The sequence below is a fragment of the Hylobates moloch genome, unplaced genomic scaffold (genome assembly GCF_009828535.3).
Source record: "Hylobates moloch isolate HMO894 unplaced genomic scaffold, HMol_V3 SCAFFOLD_5, whole genome shotgun sequence".
NCBI lineage: Eukaryota > Metazoa > Chordata > Mammalia > Primates > Hylobatidae > Hylobates > Hylobates moloch.
In genome coordinates, this window is record NW_026652280.1 from 29,429,969 (window position 1) to 29,451,339 (window position 21,371).

The 21,371-nt window shown below is 42.8% G+C and overlaps 1 protein-coding gene and 1 long non-coding RNA gene across 5 annotated transcripts in view; one reads left to right on the forward strand and one right to left on the reverse strand.

Moving 5' to 3' along the window:
- The window catches only part of MYO5B (myosin VB), a 374,136-nt gene that overhangs the window by 38,798 nt on the left and 313,967 nt on the right, over nt 1-21,371 (forward strand). The gene's annotated exons all lie outside the window — the stretch shown is intronic.
- Nucleotides 6,074-21,260, reverse strand: LOC131383441 (uncharacterized). Of its 4 annotated transcripts, none has more exons than XR_009213472.1 (4): nt 21,031-21,260; nt 20,361-20,583; nt 9,508-9,628; nt 6,074-6,376 (listed from the first exon to the last, which is right to left on the reverse strand). It is a non-coding gene; the product is annotated as an uncharacterized LOC131383441 (long non-coding RNA). The 4 variants fall into 4 exon arrangements; XR_009213471.1 differs by lacking the exons at nt 6,074-6,376; nt 9,508-9,628 and adding exons at nt 15,897-16,067; nt 17,714-17,901; XR_009213470.1 differs by lacking the exons at nt 6,074-6,376; nt 9,508-9,628 and adding exons at nt 16,451-16,600; nt 17,714-17,901.

The window sequence follows — 21,371 nt, forward strand, 5'->3', positions numbered from 1 at the left end:
GGAGCTGAGAGAAAAGCCAGTGCAAAGGCCCAGAGGCAGGAAAGGGCTTGACAGGTTGGAGGAACTGGAAGAAAGGTCAAAGGGACCAGACTGTTAGAAATTATAGGGGAGCATTTGAGAGAGGGTGGAGAGAAACCCGGGTCAGATCACACAGGATATTTTGGTGGTTAGAATTTTAGATTTTATCCCATATTCAAAGGATATCCAGGCTGAGGTAGATGGATCACCTGAGGTCAGGAGTTCAAGACCAGCCTGGCCAACATGGTGAAACCCCGTCTCTACTAAAAATACAAAAATTAGCTGGGCGTGGTGGCAGGCACCTGTAATCCCAGCTACTTTGGGAGGCTGAGACAGGAGAATCACTTGAACTCAGGAGGTGGAGGTTGCAGTGAGCCGAGATCACGCCACTACACTCCAGCCTGGGCGACGGAGCGAGACTCCATCCCCCCACCCCCCAACCCCGAGCCAAAAAAAAAACAAAACAAAAAGGATATCCATTGTTGATTTCAAAGAGGGGAGAGACACAATTCATTACAGATTTAATTATTCTGTCGGTGTTTTGAAGGATGACCTGGGGGAGTGTGGGTGTTGAGGTAGAGAGTTATAGGGGATGAGTGTGGCTCAGGTAAGAGATGATGCTGGCATGCACTTTGTTGGTGACAGTAGCGTTGGATAAAGTTGAATGGATTTCATGTGTACATTGAAGGTCGAAATGATGGCACTTAGTGTGATGGCTGGGATGGGAGAGGTGTCAAGACTGACTTCTAGCTGTTAGCTCTATCATCAAAATTGAAAAGTTACATATAAGATACACTGTTAAAATTCTTTCCTAGAATGTATAGGGCTATGCTTACGCTTTTTTGTACCTAAGAAAGTGGAGCTAAAGAAAATAACTTCCTTTGGATGTGGCTTTGTATTAGTCTGTTCTCATGCTGCTAATAAAGACATTTCCCGAGATTGGGTAATTTATAAAGGAAAGAGGTTTTTTAATTGACTCATAGTTCAGCATGGCTGGGGAGGCCTCAGGAAACTTACAATCATGGCTGAAGGGGAAGCAAACACATGCTTTGTCACATAATGGCAGGAAGGAGAAGTGCTGAGCCAAAGGGGGAAAAGCCTCTTATAAAACCGTCAGATCTCATGAGAACTCACTATCAGGAGAACATAACGGGGGAAACTGCTCCCATGATTCAGTGATCTCCACCTGGTCCCTCCTGCAACACGGGGGGATTATGGGAACTACAGTTCAAGATGAGATTTGGGTGAGGACACAGCCAAACCATATCAGGGTCTTAGCATCTTGAAACAGTAATCTTACTGTACTTGTTCTGTAGATGAAAATGGCATAGGAGAGGTGTTGAGTGTGCAAATACTGGATGTTCCCTAGAAGTTGATTTTAAATATGAATGTATTTTTTTTAATCCATATTGCTTCTGGAAGTCCAGTGGCCTGGTCCTGGTTAGTTGGGTTGTGGTTAATTGAGATTTTACTTTAAATTGGAACAATCCAAAGGATTTATGTGGGTGTGGTCCCAGAAAAAGTGTAGGACCTTGCTGGAATGTCATTGTGCACAACTATGGCAGGCTGCCATTTTTCTCCTTAGGATCCTGGAACAGGAAGAAGTTAAGTCCTCTAGTTCATCTTCTTGACCTATTAGTGTTAAAAGACTTGAAGTTAACTTTTGAAAACACAAACTTATGTTGAAGTCATCTTCGGTGCCACTGTGATATTTCATAAAGCACTTTTGGATCTTGGTTTGTAGTGGTTACTGAGATTCTTTTTAGTGCTCAGAAATTCCTAGTTCTCACTAACCGGTCAGAAAGAGAATTGCTTTTCTGATTGGTAAAAAGACAATTGCCAAGTCTTATGTGAACACACTTAGCTTTTTCCTCTTCCTTTTTGCATCTACTCTGGTAGAGGAAATAGTATGGAACAACTCACTTGCCTGTTGGGAGTGCCGGGCAAAGCAATTTAATGACTCTGACTAAATTGGGAGTCAGGTCTTTTTGATTAGCATGTAGATAAACTGGCAAGGTAGTTAGAAGCAGTGATGGGTGTTCAATCCTTAGGAAGATTTTTTTTTTTAATCTCAAAATACTGAGGGTGAAATGAATGAAATCTTTTATTCAAGGATTACTAAGATAAATACCTGGTTAAATACCATTTGTAGTTCTTTTAAATCATATTCTAATATGGGTCATATTTTAAAAGATGATAGTAGAATAAAGAATACATAACTTTAACCACTGTTCTTACCAATTCTTCATTCTACGAATGAGCTATATATTAGTTAAAGGCATAATATAGTGGAGGAGATGACTCCTGGTTCATCATAACTGTGTGAAATGAGGCCTGGTTGTTTGTGCCAGGTAGCTGCCTCGTACCTGGAGTGATTGCAGCTACTGTTTATGGAAAGTCTCCCTGTACTGAAACCTTATGTATGTGAACCCATATAAATTTGAAAAACAAGTTGTTGTTGTTTAACGGCTATTTTTCAAATTTGTCCGAGTTAAAACCACTAGAAGAAGAGTTGCAACTGAGATGGTTTGTCTGCTCTAAAGCAGGCCTTTTCAGTTGGTGGTGCTACCGTGTGTAACATGCAAAATACCTTGAAGGCAAACAGACTCGTTTGAGTGCTGCTTTGTAAACCTAAGTCTGTAACATAACAGCCAATGTCAGGTAGGACTCCAGCAAAACTGCCTTGGACAGGAGAGAATCTACCTGATTTTAAAGGATTTTTCAGAGAAGGAAGCTTGAACCCCCTCTTCTGACCATTCATTCCAGGGCCCTAAACAGCCCTTGTGCTAGGAAAGTCTTCCTTATGACTAATTCCATTCCCTCCCGCCTCAGTGTCATCCTGTCCCAATTAGAAGTGCTTGTTGAACAAGCTAATGGATTATTAATCTGCATTTTTGCTTGTTAAGCATGTTGTACTAAATGCCCTCATGGTGCTTCCAGATAATAGGTAACAAATGTGAACTCGAATGTGCTTCTGTGGAATAGAAGCTGGATATTACATTTGAGGACTTTGCCCATGCTCTTTGAATTCCATCTTGACATTACTACTCAACCTGTATCTTCCCTTCCCCAATATGCAGGTAGGCTTAGACAAATCCTGTACCAATCAAAGAAGGCATGGTGGAGCATTAACTGTTATTAAAATTAGAGGAGCCAGATTTAGTGTGCAAAGAAGAAACTCTTGACTTCAGTGTTGTGAGGTCATGGATTGTCTTTTCTTGTCATTGACTTTTTTGGGTGGGGGATAAGCTTTAAAAAATCACACAATATGATCTTGCAAAAATCAAACAATATAGAAATCTCTAAGATAATAAGTGAAAGTCCCTCCTTGCCTTACCTTTCTCCAATCCTTCTTTCTTTCTCAGAGGTAGCCACTGCTATTCTCTGGGCACATACCACCTACATACAGACCTACACACATACACAAGTGTGAAGGTGTATGTTACATAGAGAAGGCTTTGGGAGGTCAATTGTGGAGCCTTGGCCAAGGCAGAGAAGGGCCTTGTGTGTTGAGAGCCCAGGAAGTCTAATGGCCATTGTGGAGATCAGTGTCTTCAGCTTCATTGGCATCTTCCTGATCATGTGCCGCCAGACCATTGTAAATTACAGGTGGTGGAGAGGTGCCCAGAGGCTCCAGGGGTGGGGAGCAAGGACACTGCAGTCTTAGACACAGGCTATCCCCACTCACTCACTCACTGGCGTCATCACTCACTCGCATCCCCGCTTGCTCGCTCGCTCACTCACTCACATCCCCACTCATGGGCACAGTTGATTTTATTTCCATAAGGAAAGTGAGGCCGGGCGCAGTGACTCACATATGTAATCCCAGCATTTTGGGAGGCTGAGGCGGGCAGATCACTTGAGGTCGGGAGTTCAAGACCATCCTGGCCAACATGGCGAAACCCTGTCTCTACTAAAAATACAAAAATTAGCCAGGCGTGGTGGCGTGCACCTGTAGTCCCAGCTATTCGGGAGGCTGAGGCAGGAGAATCGCTTGAACTCGGGAGGCAGAGGCTGCAGTGAACCAATATCGTGCCACTGCACTCCAGCCTGGTGACAGAGCAAGACTCCATCTCAAAAAAAGAAAATGAAATATTTCTCCTATGTCTCATGCTGCTTGTGCTTATAAATATATAAGAATAGATTCCATCCACTAGGAGCGTCTTACGTTCCAAGTCATGCCTCACTGTTAACACCGACATCTTTCGTTGCACAGGGGATCCTTCCTAGCTTGAAAGTCATTATTTTTGAAGTTAACACTTGGAGCACTGAAGTCTTATGCCTTTTAGAAGATATCCTTATTTTCGATCTTTGAAACATTGAACATGACCCAAATCTTATTGCAATTAGTGTATATAGTACGAACGTGCCACATCTTACTGGGTAAGCTGGAATTTAACTTGGGTGACTAATTGTGCCACAGGACATTGATTAGTTTTGGGAAAGATCTACCTGGGAATCCAAATTTCCTGCTTTATATAGTTATGTCAATAAGACAGCTACCTCAAATCTGCATGAATATACCAGCAGTAACTTTAGTTTGATTTCCTGGATTTTTCACAAGGAAAATAAATTCTAGTTGTTACTTGCCTGAAGGGTGGAATCTATTATAGAATTCACCAATGTATGAACAAGGGACATGTGTTTCTTTTCAGTGTGATATTTTTTTTTTTTTTTTTTTTTAGTTTTGAGAATACATACTATTTCTTTTAATGAACACCAAAAAATATACAATCATAGTTTTTGTTTACTCTTTGTAGGTTTTAAGAACCCCAATATCAGAACTCAGGAAATGGTTATTTTAGCTTTCCTGGGTTTTAAAATCAAAATATAAAAAAAGTCATGATAAAATACATTAGGCGGGTTTCTTAGGCCAGTTGGGCCTGCCTGTTGGTGGCTGTGTGAACTGATTACCTGCTCTCATGTTGTAGTTCTTATGTGGCAAAGTTTGTGATGTCAAGACCTGTGGGTTGTCTGTCTTTAATATGTGATTGGGATAACGGAGTATGCTTTTCATACTCTCTTATGGTACCCATTCTCAGAGGTTTTGGTAAATTCTGAAATAAAAATCACCAAAAAGTTGTCCTTTGGAATCATGCTGAAAGCAGTAGCACATTTACTAGAGTTCATCATCTCTCACCTGTCTTAATATAGAAAGGACGACTTTAGTTTCTTAACCCAAACTGATCATCCCAGAATATTCTGCTCAGATTTCATTCAGGGAGTGCCCTCGGTGTGGGTTAAGCCCCTAAACACCTAAGGAAACCTATGAAATTCTGTGAAGCAGCTTATGCTGTGTGATTAGGCAGGTGGCTTTAATTATTGCCTGCCACCTCAGCAGAAAACACGGGTCCGGGGAGGCACCACTGGGACTCGGGATCAGTAGGCTGTACTTTTCACGAAGGCCTGTGAATCAAAATGCTGTATAATGTATTGGTCTTTGGCTGAGGAATTGTGGTCCAGCAAGGATTTAATCTTTGATGACTCAGCACTCTTGTTTACATAATTCATTTCAGTCATCTCTCTCACTGTGCCCCCAGCCATCTTGGATCAAAGTCAAGGAAGCATCTGAATGGGGCGGATGTTCCCCCAGGATGTACGCTCTCTGGGCTGCAGGTCTTGTGCATCCCTGGAGCTAGAAGGCAGGCTGAGGAAGCTAGAACCCAGGAGTGGTGTGATTTAGGGTGGACCCTGCCCGCAAAGAAATGGGTAAGATCACCATGATTCCAAGGGACCAGCTCAGAGAACTCGTCCTCACTCACATCCTTTGAACATCAGAGTACAGACTCCAGGGGGCCAAAACAGAATTCTCTGATACAATATAATCCTAGCTGTGTTTAGGCTTTAAAAAAAAAATTCAGTGTTTTAGAAGAAGGGAAACTAGTATATATATATTTACTAGAGCCAAGCATTTTTCTTGCATAGTTTAATGCACGTAACAATGTGTTGCAATTTATCCCAATTTTATAAGTGATAAAACTCTTAGAGCCATACAGTTAGAAAGTGATGGAGCCTTTATTTAAACCTACATTTTTCTGACATAAAAGCCCACCCCTATCCAAGAAGGCTTTGAATAGTAGAAATTTAAGATCATATTTGTATCATGATCCTTCAAATTTAGACCCTTCATGAGGGTGCTGAGACCCAGAATGGCTCAAGGACCACCTCAAGTTGACATCTTCTCCTTGGTCACAGAATTGGGGAAGAACTGAGTGACGTGCAGTCAGTCCACTGTTCTCAGGAAGAACTTGTGGTGGGCTACAGTACGATGGAAATTCTTTATCCTTGGAATTTCAGACTAGCTGCTAACTCTGAACTACAAAGTCTTGGTACGTTTATTTTTCAGAGCTGTTTTTTCCTGTGGGAGTGGGATTGAAAACAATAAGAAGGAAAAGTGAACCTTGGAGTAAAAAGGAAGCCAATGTCTCTCATCACCACATTTAGGGAAGGACCAGAAGCTTGACCCAAGAGACAGCATCCCAGCTAGGCATCCAGGAGGACAGAGGAAGGCTCCTGAGAGCTGGCCTTGAAGAGGTTAACCTTTAAAACTGATGCACACACTTGCTAGTGACTGTGACCATTTAGGGGCAGAGGCCTTGCCTATGTGAAGAGAGGTGTGCCAGGGGAGCATTGAGTATGGAGCTGTGGGTATAGCTTTATTTTCAGCTATATGTTGTGGCTTCCACTGCCCCATTTTTCACATCTGCCAATGCTGGTAACAGTTTCTGCCTCCTGTTTACCTCACAGGATCCCAGGATTTGGAAATGTAGTTGCTTATTGAGCTCCTTAGAAAGCAGGTTCCTTAATATTTAGTGTTTAGGGACTGTGCAGGCACTGGAGAGAGATGAGGGATAGAGTAGGGCCTTTGTACAAAAGAGTTTCTGGTGAGGTCGGTGAGGTCATTGGGGCCGGGCTCAGGAAGGGTCTTGTATGCTACCGAAGATGTTAGGATTTTAGCTGAAGCAATGGAAAGCCATAATGGGATCTTAAATTTGGTTTCATCAAATTTCATCACTAAAATGGGCACAATGTCTGTTTTGCCGACAGCTGTATCCTCAGGGCCTAGAATAATGTCTGGCACAAAGTAGTTGCTCAGTGAAGCCTGAATGAATGAGTGAATTTCTTCAGCTTCATGTGTTAAACAAATCCACGTACCCTGTGGCGGCTGGACTGGAGGCAGAGAGTACTAGAAGAAGGAGTGCTAATCAGGAGGTCACTGCAGTAATTCAGGTGACTCTGGACAGGGCAGTGGCAGGGATTAGAGGAGAAACCTGCTTTGGGAGAGGTTCCAGAAAGACCTTCAGACTCACTGGGTTGTGGCAGGGGCTAGCTTGTTTGGAGGCCTTTGTGCTTTTTCGCTAAAAACATCTAGATGCAGGGTGGACACAGGGTCAAGAGCACAGCCCTCGCCCTGCTCCCCAGCCTTTCCTACCTGCCATTTATGTTCTGGTGCAGGTTCCTCACTGGGGCTGCCAGGCAAGCCCAGTCTCCTGACTGCACTGAATTGAAGCTGCTGGCACTCCAGCAGGCAGTCAGGCAATCTTGAGGGCAGGCTTCTGGTTTGCTTGCCTTTAGCCACAATGTCCCATGTAGGAAGAGGGCTTTCCAAAGTCCTTCTTTCCAGGTGGATAAGACTCTGCCATTCACTGGCTATGTGACCTTGGGCAGGTGACTTCACCACCCTGGGTTTTGATTTCCCCATCTCTAAAGTGAGGGGCTTGGACTAAGAGCTCCAAGATTGTGTTTGGTGTAAATATTTCATGACCCCTGGCCCATCAACCTGCTAGGGGTTAGACTGAGTGAAGGCAGAACCTGCAAGTGTGCTGAAAAATACTACAGATTATAATTTGCCCTCAATAAATCATAATTAAACTGAGCTACTGTCTTAAGTCACCTTTCCTATCTTCTATGGAAGTGACGTCGTAATTTGTGTATTGGGAAGGGCTGCTCCTTTAATTTACAAAACAAAGTTAAAACAAATACTTTGAAATGTATCCATTTTGATAAATGGTTTCTTCCATCAGTGTCACAGGCACCAGTGAAGACCAATGGTGTAAACAAGTTTGCAGGCTTAATGAGAACAACTTTTGAGTTTCTAAAACACCTCGTTAATGGAAAACCATCCATTTTTTCTGATGTACTTTGGTATCCCTCGAATGACATTTTTTTTCCTTGTTTGCAGAAATCTTTTCTGGGACAGCCAGTGGTAGGTTCAGTTCAACCTGTTTTGACTTTTGTTAGAGCTGTTTGAATAATCTTTTGAATACTTTTTAAAAAACTAATGGAAAAATATACTTTTTATGATGAATGAAATACATGTTTAAAGTCTTCCCATCAGCATTTTTATTTTAAATACTTTGCTTTTGGGGATGCTCCTGAGAGATTTTTTTTTTTTTTTTTTGAGATGGAGTCTTGCTCTGTCGCCCAGGCTGGAGTGCAGTGGTGTGATCTCGGCTCACTGCAAGCTCTGCCTACCGGGTTCACGCCATTCTCCTGCCTCAGCCTCCCAAGTAGCTGGGACTATTAGTGCCTGCCACCACACCTGGCTAATTTTTTGTATTTTTAGTAGAGACGGGGTTTCACTGTGTTAGCCAGGATGGTCTTGATCTCCTGACCTTGTGATCCGCCCGCCTCGGCCTCCCAAAGTGCTGAGATTACAGGCGTGAGCAGCTGCACCCGGCTGAGAATTGCTGCTCTTAAAACTTCTATAGATACCCAGAAGTAGGTCACTTTGGATTCCTTCTAATTTTTCCATTTTGGTGGGAGTAGTAGCCTCAACTTCCTCTGCACTGAAAAAGGCATGAAAATTCCAGGCAGAATGTTTCTCCTGAAGGGAAGCACTGAGTTGTTGCCTCTCCCAGAAGTTACCTGTTTTAGGGTAAATAGGTGATTGCTTCAAGGCCTGTATTGAGCCCTGAGTGTCCCCAGCACTTTGAGGGATTTGAAGAAGTGTGGGCATGAATCCTGCTGCCATAACTTGTTTTTACCTGGGATTTAGACTCAACCACCTGTGCATGTGAAGTGATCTGGGAGAGGGGTGGTCTTCATCTTCTGAAGGGCCTGGAAGATGTGGACGAATGTTAGGTGCTATGTTAGGTGTGGCAAAGGGCCTTTCACATTTATAATCCATACACTTCTTCCTGTAGACTCTTACTGGTATCTGAGTTAATGTTTCACTCAGTTGGAATATCAGCATTTTCCTTCATCCCAAGCAGTGCTTTATATAAACCCTGAAGAATAAATGTCTTTCCCTCAGATCTTTTGGGGGTTATTTCCAGGTTAATTTGCTACTGTTCTGTGTGTATGTAGCTCATGGAGAGCATCTTCCAGAACCTCAGTTGTATTTTCCACTGAAGTCCTGTTTCTGCATGGGAGAGTGAAAGGGGACTGTCGCAAAGGATTGATGTTGGGAAAGTTCTCTGCCAGACCCCTGCCTATCCTCTTTTAAGTGAAGGGCAAGCTCAAACCAAAAAAAAGAGGCAGACCAACCCATCCAGGTTGGAAGGCAATCGAAGACTTTTTTCAGGGGGATCATCCATACAAGGCAGTCTTGAGTTGGCAGCAAGACGAGGTAGGTCTTTATGCTTCCAAAGCATGCCTGTCTAGTCTTCTATACCGTGGGAAGAAAAGAGAAAAAGTTACTGATGCTGTATCAAGCCATCTGGTTGCTTTCTTAATCTATCCCTTTCTACTTAAAGGGATTGTTTGGGTTTCCTACAATCTGGTTAATATTTCTAAGGGGGGTGGGGCAGAAGTGGTTACCTTGATCATCTGGTCTCTGTGTTCTGTGACTCACTTTGATGTTACATTCCCAGAAGACATTTTCACAACACCTGAGTGTTCAGTGCAGCTTGCCCCACCAACTTCCTCACCATAAGACAAAGCCTTTGGATAAGAAGGTGATAACATTCTGTCTGGCTAGACAATGAGGCCCTCCAGAAAATGGATATTCCATGCCTATGGTGTGCTTGGCCCTAAGCAAGACCCCTGTGGGAGCAACGAATAGGGCAGAATGTGCTTGCAGGTTTCCAGATGGATTAAGGCAGGTGTGTAGGAGACAGGACAAGCCTGTACACAAATTGTGTGTTGCACGCTACGTTCTGACTTTCTATTGCTGCCTTTCATGGTGCCCATCAGAAAAAACATCCTGTCTATATAGACAGCCTCTAAGATATTTTTCCTTAACAAATGCCTGCCTTCTATTCCTTCTACCTGTAGTCATTTGGGGGTTTTCTAAATCTCTGGCTATGTTATAGAACTTTTTATTCTTCCTTATTCCCAGCCTTCATATATCCAGATAAATAATGGTATGATTAGTCACTGAGAAGCTTTAGACCCATACAGATCAACCGCTCTAATGCCCCATCCTGTGGCTGGTGTCAGCCAGTGCTGTTCGACAACTCCTAAATATAGGATGCTGCGGTTGCTGAGCCTGTGGGATACTCACATTGTTAGAAGGTGGTTCTACTCTCAGTAACTGAGCGGGGCCTCCTGGGTCCCGCCTACTGACTCCATTTTCTGCCTTTGGAGTTAAAAGAAGCCTATTTTATTCTACACAGCTGCCCTTCATGTTTTTCAAACAGATAACTTCCTTTGCAAGGCTTCTCCCAGCTAAATAAATGTCCAATCCCCTCTTTCTGTTGTAACAGACCCCTTACTACTCTGTCTGTCCTATGAGTACTCACTAGTTTGCCAATGACCTTCTTAGTGTGCAGTGTTCAGGGTTAGATACAGTTACTTTGATGGATTGGAATGAGCAAGATAAAGCTTAATAGAAACGTTAAATGCTTCGTTTAGATTAAAAATATTTGACAATGCAAGTACCACATTCCCCTTGGCTGGACAGAAGTCTGTGTGAAGAAGTGATGGCATTTTAGTTCAGCTCACAGTGAACTCAGTTGGTAATTCATCAGGAGTTTCTGTCATTCATGCTCTTTCCATTCTTAGGTGTTTTCCTATCGTGTGCCTGCTGGCACTCATCTTCACTGTGATTTCTTATGACGGGAATGATGCTGTTGTGATTTCACATGGTACGCCTCGGTGCACTTGAATTTGCAAATCGAGGCAAACCTGAATGCTGTTGCCATTGTTAGAGTGAGGTTACCCTTTAAGCTCTTGGTCCAGCTCTGGGGCATTATAATCTTAGGCTGTAATGGTCTTTTGGGGGTGGGGGTTGACTACTAACCACCTGTGATGCGGACTGGGGAACTTTGGTGCCCACACTACAGAGCAAGGCAGGCAAGTGAAACTGAAACAATTAATTCTGCAACTATTCCATGTTACTCTTTGAATTCAGAAAACATCCTCTATATATCTTGGTTTAAAAATGAACAACACAAACCCCCCATATTCCCAATCAGATCCCCTTCAGCCCTTGTCAGAGACGTAGATGAGGAGATTCCTACTTTGGTTGGGAAGTGGATGCAGTAGTTGTTTGGCTGCTTATGAATATCTGGTTCCCTTTCTCCTGACCACTTGGTAGAATTGCACTTCCTTACAGTTTAACTTGGACATGACCATGAGATTTGGTTTGATTAAGGAAATATGAGCTGAAGCCACTTTCATAACATTTCTGATAACACATTTTGCCAAGCTCTTCCTTGCCTGCCATGGTAACCAGTACTGTTCTGGGAGGGTTGCTCCATCAACCTGCATTCCAGAACCCCCAGCCAGCCCATGATGAACATGGAGCAGAAGCCAAAAGCAGACACCTTGTGTGTGCCAGTGAAATGTTGGATGAGGTTTGTGACCACAGCAGAACCCAGTTGATCCTGACAGATGCATTAGATTGGTGGGCTTCTGGGTTAGCTTCTAGAAAAGCAGCTGGAGAATTACTTGGTTGAATCAGAGCAAAGAAAGTCTCATTGGTCCTAGAAGCAATAGCAGAATTCCCAGAGAGAAACTATCCCCATTTTGAGGAAGAAATGGTATTTGGATGATATTCTCTTTCTTGAATTAAGCTTCCAACCCATCATCACTACTTTGGTCCTTACCCCCTTTAGAGAGAGGTGAGGCAGGGAATGGGACTGGGCAGGGCTTCAGCTCCAGGAGGCAGGCTGACCTTGTTTCTTGGTTCTGTGTTAATGGTCAGGATAACTGACTTTATGCCTGGTACAGCCATTTGCTGCCTGGGTCTTAAATAATTTAACCTTGCCCACAAAGGGGTCTTGCCTTTGTTATGGGATGAAAATATCATTTAGGGTAGGGGCTGGCAACCCCAGAAATACCAATAATATGATTTAGGGTCAGGAGCTGATCATGCCATAGGGGTAGGGTGTGGCCATATCAGAAAGACTGATGCAGGGCAGGTAAGCTCCAAAGTGTGGCTTAGCCCATGAGGGTTCTTGGCTTCACCCAGGAAAGAATTCAAGGGGAGCTGGTGGTAGGGTAGGAGAAAACAGCTTTCTTGAATTGGTAGTGTTACAGCTCAGGCACTGTTACAGCTTCATGACAGCTCCTGCAGAACAGGTCCACCCCATAGGCAGTGTGCTGAAAGCAGCAGCTCAGGGCAATTTTTCAGTCGTATTTATACCTACTTTTAATTAAAGGTAAATTAAGGAGAGGTTTATGCAGAGATTTCTAGGAAAAGGGTGGTAACTTTTGGGTCATCAGGTCCGTGCCATGGAAAGGGGCAGTGACTCCTGGGTGTCACCATGGCAATGATAAACAGACATGGCACATAGGTGGGCTTGTCTTATGGAAAGCTGTTTCCTTGCTGTCCTTTTTTAGCTAGTCCTCAATTTGTCCAGTGTCTGAGTCCCGCCTCCTACCTCAAGAATCAACTATCCATTTAGGATGGGGCCTGGAGGTTGAGGTCAGCCATGTGGCAGTAAACCATGCCTGCATAATGAAGCCCCAGTGAAAACTCTGAATGCTGCGGCTCAGTTGAGCTTCCCTGGTTGGAAGTATTTTGAGTATTGTCACACATCTTTGCCAGGAAAGTAACACGTTTCATGCTTTTCCTGGTCTCTGTCCTATGCATCTCTTCCTTTGGCTGGTCTTCATCTGTATCCTTTAGCTAAAATAAATACTGTACCATAAGTACAACAGCTTTTAATCAGTCTTTCTAGTGAATTGTTGAACCTGAGATGTCTACTTGTGCAGTTGGTGTTAGAAGTGAGGGCAGGTGTGTGGACTGTGGTTATAACTAGACAGTCGGCCCTAATGGTTTGCACCCCCCTTCTACTTCAAGGCTCTTCTGGAATTCATTAGATCTTCATCCTGGTGCTCTGCTGAATGGAAAGAATTGGTTTTCATTCCTTTGGAGGCTGTTTGCTTCTTTGATTGTAAATGCCAGAAAGGAAAGATTGAGAATGTTTTTCTATGGGCTTGGAGGATTTTCTTCCTATAGTGGGTATGGGAATAAATACACAATTCATTCTTCCAACTGCAGGACCATTAGCCCAGGTGAGAAACAGTTTATCTCCATATTGCCCAATAGCCCCAGGAACCTGAGACTTCTCTTGTGTCAATCAAAAATTAATTTCTGTGCACTGAGGCATTACTTTAGTTTCCTCCCTGTTCACTCACTCAGCACCATGTTTGGGAAGAGTTGCTTGCTGCCTTTTAGTTTCAAAAAAGATAATGTGTTGCTTTCCTTGAGCATTTTGCAAATAGCCATCATTCGTTTTCCCAAAATGGTAATTAATAAAGATAGCCTAGAGCAAGAAGCATAAAGTTATTTTAGATGTGATATCCAGAACCAAACAGGATTTCTGGATCTTTTCCAGTTACAGTGAGCTTTACAGAATGACCTAACTGTTCCACACAGCAAATAAAAGAAGCAAAATTATACATCTACTCTGTATTGGATGTTACTTTGTTAGTACTTCAGCTGATTTGTTTTTTAAAGTTTTTTTTTCCCCTAGGATGTTTGTAATTTTAAGAAGTACAACTTTCTGAATTACACGTTTCTGATGAGAAGTTGATTAATTCACCATCAGCTATGGTGTTTGATAAATTTATTAAATGTACATTTATGTGTAGACTACACTGATGTACATTTGTTTATGGAAATATTAGGTTGGTGCAAAGGTAATTGCAGTTTTTGCTATTGGAGCTGTGAAGAGCATGGGACAATTTGCTGGTTGGGGGTGGTTCTGCCTGCCGGACCTGCTGCTTTGCTTTGTAGCTGGTGGGCTGCATCTTCTCGGGACACGTGGATAGAAGGGAAAAGCATGGATTCTCGCTAAGCCCAGGGCCCTAGTTACTGGTTGTGTTTATAGAGTTGCTTGCCAGGCAGTGTGCTTTAGGGAAAGGCTGGGTCCTCTGCTGCACAAAGGGCTCCCCAGCACCACTGTCCTCCAGGAGCTTCCTTCACTGACCTGTGTGTCTTCCGTGGCCAGCCTGTGACTTGATTGTCTCTAAATCGTGCCAATGAAGAAAGCTGACTTTAAAAGTGTCCATAACTCAAAAGCCAAGACTCTTGTTTAAGGAGTTACTTAGAATTTCTTAGTTGTTGGAACAGAAGTAAAGTTGGGAAACACCCTGTTCGTTCATGTGCCATGTTTGAGGAACCTCTGGGACAGAGTGTGATCTGCTGGAGTCCAGACCAAGAGATTTTTTTCTGACTCCAAATGAGTGTCCACTTTGTAGCATGACTGAGTTACCTTAATGCTCAGCTGCAAAGTTGGGAGAGGGTCCTGGCCGCACCCCTGCAGGGCCCCCCACATCTCACATCTTGGAACCAACGGTCTTCTGAAGAAAAATGAGATGATGGGAACACAGATTTTGAGAACGGGCATTTCAAAGGCCTGTGGACCTAAATATTTCCTGGCCCTAGTCTGCCTAAATACTCTGGCATCCTCACATTAGATGAACATTTTTGCGTTATAAATAAGTTATCTGGGAAAGGTAACTGGCATGTGTTAACTTGGATTGTTTATTAGTTGAGAACAGGGTCCTGGGAAAATGGGAAGAGAGGCAGATGTTGAGGGTGAGAGAGTTGCAGATCCAGGCCTGGGCAGGCCATGGGGATGGTGGCACCAGGCCCCGACACCCTAGGCCCTGCCCTGCAGAATCACCAACCCAGGCTGAGGCAGGATGGCTGGGCTCTGGTACTTAAGCAAATACATGGAAATTTCCCCTTGGAACCACCAGGAAATGGGGTACTATTTCTTCATCTGTGGATAACAAGGGTTTAACTAATTAGGCACCAAAGTGAGTATTTTGGAAGGACTTATCAAACCTCTTAGGGTTATTGAGCATAATTTCACTTCTTTTTTTTTTTTGACTCAGGAGTCACCAAAAAACGTCAACATTTCACTGTGGTTTAACTTGAGATTCCTGCAAGCTCCAACAAGGTGGACAGGGGTTCTGTCCTCCTCCTAAATGGAATCAGAGCAATTTAACACTGTTCTGGTGCCTTTCTTTTCTTTTGTCCTCTCCTGAGCTGCCACTTCTTCTGCAGTCTCTGTTCCTGCTTAAAGCAGCATCCCATTTGCTGCTCCTGCCCCCACCCCAATTGGGCACACTCCAGATTCCCTTTCTCCTGTAACTTCTTCCCAAAATAATTCATTTCCTGTGTGGGGAAAGAGGGCAGGAAGGAATGCTGAATACTGAAATCTTTGTGGAGATTGAAGTGATTCAGCTTTGATATAGAAAACATTCCATTTAACACTTTCAACCACACTTCTAACTACATTTAGAAATACATACCCATTTTTTTTTTTTTTTAAATTTTAGGTTCAGGGGTATATGTGAATGTTGCGGGTATATTTTAGGTTCAGGGGTATTTGTGGGATGTATGTTCAGGGGCATATATTTTAGGTTCAGCGGTATATGTGAAGGTAAACTTGTGTCACAGGGGTTTATTGTACAAATTATTTCATCAGTGAGGTATTAAGCCCAGTACCCAATAGTTATCTTTTCTGCTCTTCTCCCTCCTCCCATCGTCCACTCTCAATTAGGCACCAATGTCTGTTGCTTCCTTCTTTGTGTTCATAATTCTTATCATTTAGCTCCCATTTATAAGTGGAACGTATGGTATTTGATTTTCTGTTCCTGCGTTAGTTTGCCAAGGATAATGGCGTCCAGCTTCATCCATGTTCCTGCAAAAGACATGATCTCACTTTTTATAGCTGCATAGTATTCCATGGTGTATGTGTACCACGTTTTCTTTATCCAATCTGTCATTGATAGGAATTTAGGCTGATTCAATGTCTTTGCTATTGTGAATAGTACAGCAGTCAACATTCGTGTGCATGTGTCTTTATGGTAGAATGATTTATATTCCTCTGGGTATATATCCAGTAGTGGGATTGCTGAGTTGAATGGTGGTTCTGTTTATAGCTCTTTGAGGAACTAAGAGAAACTTAGCTGTTTTGAGGCAATTTATTAATGGGCTAATTGACAGAGCTGCAATAGTCATTGAAGATAATCTATACAACTTCCTCGTTTCCAGCTGAGAAAACTGAGCTAGAGGTTGGCAGGACAGGACCTTGACTCTAGGTTCCTTCACCATTTGCATTAATTTTTAGTTGATGGCATTATTTTATTTGAGGGCTGCTTTGAAGGTGGGTTCCATGTCTTAGTCATCTTTGGGTTTCTTGGGGCCTTGTACAGTGCTGGCATAAAGAAGGCCCTGAAATAACGTTTGTTCAAAATGTAAGTGGAGTATAGATTTTCCCTTTTGGTAGACAGGCTAAGAATCCTTCAGGGGAACCTGGAGTGCCTCGTTGGTATGCAGGTCTGCAGAGCCTTTTGATTGTATGTGAAATAAACTGCCCTCGTGGCCACTGTTCTTTCTGCAATTGCTTGAAACTTGTTTTCACTTGAATTAGCTCATTTCAAAATATTGGAGCCCTTACTGTCATCTTCTAAGAATCCATGAGGGACATAAAAGTAAGCACTAGCCTCCCTCCCAGACCCTACCTTGTAAAGTGTTTAATCTATTCGGGCAGATAAAGTGTTACCACTAATGGCTATAATACACAAGTGCCTATAACAGGGCCTATAGATATTTTGGCAATTGAAGATGGAGTTTAGGAGTTGGGTAGTTAGGGAATGCTTTGTGGGGCTAATGGTAATTTATTGAATGCCTTTGTGATAAGGGGTCTGACACCATTATTTTCTTTCATCTTTGCTATAATTCTCCAAGTGTAGGAGGTTGTCTCCTTAGTAACATTTGAGAGAAGTTAAATGAGGATACTGCTTTACTAAAGAGCCACTAAGTGGCAGGGTTAAGATTTGAACCCAGATGCCTTAGACTCTAAGATCTATACTCCTTCCATGCAGTGACCAACTTTGATTGCACAAGAACTGTGCATGTTTGTACACACATATACACACACATGCCCCTACCTCCAAAAAGTAGCTTTTTGGAGATCAGTTTTGAACTAACCCTTGGAGTCTGATTTAGATTTGAAGAGGTTAAAAAGAATGAGCAAGAGCCATCTACCTAGGGAAGATGTTAACACACTTGTCAGCTAATGTTTACTTCTATCATCACCTGTTAATATTACCATCCCGACTTCCTTTCTTAGCAATTTGCATGGATGCAAAAAGAAAAAAAAAGAAGTAAAAAAAAAAAAAATCCAGTTGATGTCCTTTCAGAGACTAAAGGCAGGTAGATAGTATTATGGGTGTATCTTCGACCCTAACGTGGCCACTCCAGTTGAAAGGGTTCCTCTAGTTAAATGGCAAGACCACAGGAAGGCTTCTCCAAGTACATACTCTGGGACCTTGGGAATATCACCTGAGTTATCAGTTTCATCCTCTGTGAAGCTCCTGAATTAGCCGGTCATGTGAGGCCACAGAGCTCCAAAGCTGTATGCATGACAGACATGTGATACCGTGGAAAAATGCTGTGGGGCAGGCTTAGAGGACCTGCTGCATTCAGGCTGTGTGACCATAGGCAAACTCCTTCACCTCTTGATTCCTCACCTGTCAAATAGGATGATAATGAACATTCTCTGTCTCATGGGTTTTTGTATGGATGAAAAGAGAGGACATGAAAAGCGCATTGTAAATTGACATACTGTAAAACTGTTAGACCACTTGCAGGCACACCTATCAAGGGCCTGTTGTGCGTCCTTGGCACTTAGCACTGTGCGGTGTTTCCTCCCAAGTTCGTGGACAGGGTCTCCAGGTCACCGCCTAGCAGTTTCTAACAGTCTAACAGGATGTAGATGTTTAAAAACCTGCTTTTACAATAGTAAGACAGCATGCATGGAATCTCAATTGTCTTTAACCAATCCCACTTCATTTAAGGAATACACCAAAAATGATGAAATTAGCAATTTAAATACATATTCTCTTCTCTCTGGGAATGATTCATCTAGATTGAATGCTTAGCCCTTTCAACCAGAGAGGTGTCTTTGGGACATCCTTGGAATCTTTGTCTCTTTACCTAGAGGGTTTCAGTCTGTCCAGAGGAAGGTGTGTGCGTGTACATACAGATGGGAGTGATGTCAACTGTAAAGTGGATTTTCGAATCTGGCAAAGACGAATATGATCATCTCTTGACATGTTGGATTATCCATTCTCCTTTCATCATTACATAATTGATATCTTTTCACTCTCCCTAAACTTTGTAGGTTGAAAGGTTGAGTCTTCTGGACTCACCTGTCTACTAGTGTGTCTTGAAAAACTTCAAAGCAAGCAGGCTTTCTTGAAGGGAGGAGAGAAGTGAAATTGGAAGGAAATGTGGCTATTTTTCTCTTCCAAAGGAGTACAGGGAGTAAGAAGTGGGAGATGGTCTCAGGAATATGGGGCAGGATACAAACACTCGAGGGCAGAATTTTGTTGGCAGTTGGGTCAGGAGAAATAGACTCTTGTTGCCCTGTGTATTTCCCGGCTGATATGTGTATTTAAAGAGGAAGAGTGGAGGGCATTATCTTAGAGGAACACACTTATTACAATCAGGCAGAGCAATCCAAAGCAGCCTGTATAACAAACAGTTTAGGAACTTAATTTCAAAGCTCTGAATCTAGTTATAAATTATTGTTTTATCTCTTGCAAAGACAGATCTGAGTAAGTGGCTGTAGGCATTAAGTGACTTTAAGCATCAAGGGAGATAATTAAGGTGGTTGAGGAATAGTCTGTTCTTTCAAAGAGTTAGCAGTTGACTTGGAAGACAAAAATTCTATGAAGAGAATATATGAAGTGCCTCGTGAGCAATCTCCAGGGCACCGTCTCCCTCAGCAGGTGGATGGAGTGTCTCTCTTTGACTTCTGGAGCCTCGGTGAAGCCCAGGCAGAAGAGAAGGGTTCTTACATGCAAGAAATCACTGAGAGCTCTGGAATACTAACCCTTGAGGCTGCTATTTTTCATTTATTTATTTATTTTTTGAGATAGAGTCTCACTCTATCGCCCAGGCTGGAGTGCAATGGCGCGATCTTGGCTCACTGCAACCTCCGCCTCCTGGGTTCAAGCGATTCTCCTGCCTCAGCCTCCCGAGTAGCTGGTACTACAGGTGAGTGCCACCACACCTGGCTAAGTTTTTGCACTTTTAGTAGAGATGGGGTTTCACCGTGTTGGCCAGGGTGGTCTCGATCTCATGACCTTGTGATCCACCCACCTTGGTATCCCATAGTGCTGGGATTACAGGTGTGAGCCACCGAGCCCCGCCACGCTGCTATTTTTATCCCTTAATCACTATTTTTACTTGTTTTTATGTGCCTCTGTCTACCTCTTTGAAGTTTGAACAACAAATTTATTTGATGATGTATCTGTGTAGTTAAATTCAAAGAGCTGAAAAGCAATATGGTGATGTTTCCCTTCTGCCTTTGTCCCCAGTCAGGCAGTTCCTTTTTCTGGCAGCAACCAGTGTAACAGGTTTCTTGTGGATCTTTTTAGAGATACTCTATATCTATATATCTTGTATCTGTCTCACTCCCATCTTTAAAAAACCTTTATTTTCATTGCCCCATCTTTTCTTATACATAAGGCAGCACGCTAAACACACTGTTCTGCACTTGTGTCTTTCTCTTAAATGTATCTCAAAGATTGCTCTCTTTTGTGTTTAAATAACTCCCACCACCTCCCTCCTTTTTTTTGTGGCCATATGGTTCTCAAACTTTGTGTCTAGAATCACCTGGAGAGCCGATGAAGAATACAGAGTCCCAGGCTCCTGGAAGTGGGAGGGGCCTGGGCCTTTTGTGTTTTGACCAAGTGCCCCAGGTGATTCTGTTAAAGATCAGAGTCTGACAACCACTGCTGTATAAGCCCCACCTTGCAAAGTGAGGAATAAGCTGGAGTGTAATATAACAGGGCAGTCATGGGGTTGCAGTAGGGGGATGGACGGAGGGATGGAGGGATTTCTGGGCTCATTACATGACTTCTCTTGGTTCTTGAGTCAACTTCCTTCACTGGACAGCTTCAACAGTTGTGTCTGCACCTACCTTTGCCTTCTGGGTCGTGTTTCTGACGTCTGCACCATATGAGATTTCACTCTTTCTATTGAAGATTCATTTAATGCTTTGGAATAGCATTAAGGCCTAAACATGAGCCTCGTTTAAGGCAGCAAGCACTCTCATGAACTCCTCTCTGATCTTGGGATGTAGTATCTTCTTTGTGGTTATTTTGTTTGTGCTTATTTTTACTTTTTCCAATTTGAGGAGAGCACTAGAGAAGATAGAGAACAAAAATAGTGTTTCTGTATGGTTTGAATCTCTTTTTGCCTGGGATATGATAGTCTGTGTTGAAGCACTTTGAAGGGGGCCATGGATAAGGAACTTGAGACTTACTCCTCCTCATTGGTATTTCTGCTTTTACAGGAAGGAAACAGTCATATTCTGGATTAATTCTGCCCTCAGCGGCATAGACTGGTCTTGGAGAATCATCTTCCAGGCTTATTTAAAACAAAAAACAAAAAACTATGAACTTGGGTCTCTCTAAATTAGTAGAAAAAAATTTTCCCCTCCCATTGATTTAAATTAAGAAGGCTTTTAAATACACCCCAGTGGTTGAAGCTATGGATGTATATGTAACCAGGGAGCTGTGAGAAGGAGGTGGAGTAAAGCAGTGTGAAATGATTTAAAGGATTAAAAGATATTCCCTTATAGAACTTACCTGCCTTTCAAGCTTCAGCCAGGGTACTTGGAAGTTTTTGTCTCATGCTCCCGCTTAACTATGTTTAAACATTGGAGGTTCAACCTATGCGAATTTTCTCTATCCACTTGCTCAGTGGCAACCACCATAATCTATTCCTGGGCTAATTCTGAGCAGGCAACCTTATTCCCAGGAAGAGAGATGGCAGAGAAGAGGGGAGCATGGTGGAGATAAGCATCTTACTGAGCACAAGTGAAATAAGTATTAATGTTCATTTTCTTCCCCAGCCTATGGCAGACTGCTGTTGACTGGACTTGTCTGGCCTAGAAAGAGTTAATGTTATATATCAGCATCATGAATTT